Here is a 974-nt window from a genome sequence, read left to right as displayed (position 1 = left end):
ACTTCTGTTGCCAGATCTGCTTACAGCTGTATTCTGAACAGTTTCTGTCCAATGAATGAACTTCAGTCTCGTAGTGACTCCAGAACTACCTGACTCCAAAAATCGGATTTTTACCTGCCTCCTGCGTTGCGTTCCTCTCAAAGTTTAACGCAGCTGAAGCTGGTGGGTATTCTATGGCTGCTGGTGGACGCTTTGCACCTATTTACCCCACCGCAAACGAATAGTGGGACTTTCGCTCCCGGCCAGCAGGGGGCGTGCACGCATCGTGTTCTAGACCCCCCCCCCCCCCCCCAGAATGGGCCAAACTGTCTGCCTCCCTTTCTGATGGGGGAACCCATTATTTTTAGAGAGGTTCGGTCTCGACCGTAGACCCTGCTTAGGGTACTTGAAACCCGTCATCTCACTGAATATCTGAGATGTTGATATTATGGTGTTTACAGTGATGATACTCCATACTATTTGTGTCCGTTTTATAAGAGCTACCTGGGTCCAACCCTAGACGCCTTCTTCACCTTTCTCCACCCAGGAGACCACGATTCTCAGAGAGCCGACTCCTGCCCAGTCATGCCCTAGCGGTTCCTGCACGTTCTGGGTTTGTCACCATCCCCCAAACTTCCCAGGTGTTACCTTGAGCAGGCCTGCCAGGTCCTTGTTGCCAACCGCCTGGGGCTCCAGAGGGCACATCCTGCTGGAGTTAGTTCCGGCCACCTGGTACACATACATTAGCAGTGTGTCCTGGGTGCTGGGGAGATGAAGGTCGGCCAGAGGAGAGGTGAAAGGCTTTGGGTTCTCAGGCTGAGACCTTGTCCGTTTGACTAGGAGAGAAAGAAAACTTGTCATAAGGAAATGGCCTTGCCTAAGGCTGCTATACTGCAGAGGCAGAGGCAAGGTTGGTACCAGGCACTCTTGGAAGTCTGTTTTAGACCTAGTAGATCATGTTCTGGAGGGGTGAGGAATTACTTCCTCCTACCACC

At 52.1% G+C, this 974-nt stretch overlaps 1 protein-coding gene across 1 annotated transcript in view; it reads right to left on the bottom strand.

Moving 5' to 3' along the window:
• Positions 1–974, bottom strand: part of Cipc (CLOCK interacting pacemaker) — an 82,360-nt gene that overhangs the window by 60,683 nt on the left and 20,703 nt on the right. The window contains exon 2 of the mRNA XM_026780273.1: positions 628–815. The gene's annotated coding sequence lies outside the window, so the exon portion shown is untranslated. The remainder of the gene's footprint in view (positions 1–627; positions 816–974) is intronic.

This window comes from Microtus ochrogaster, chromosome 1 (genome assembly GCF_000317375.1).
Source record: "Microtus ochrogaster isolate Prairie Vole_2 chromosome 1, MicOch1.0, whole genome shotgun sequence".
NCBI classification, from domain to species: domain Eukaryota; kingdom Metazoa; phylum Chordata; class Mammalia; order Rodentia; family Cricetidae; genus Microtus; species Microtus ochrogaster.
This window is presented reverse-complemented; position numbering and strand designations above follow the sequence as displayed.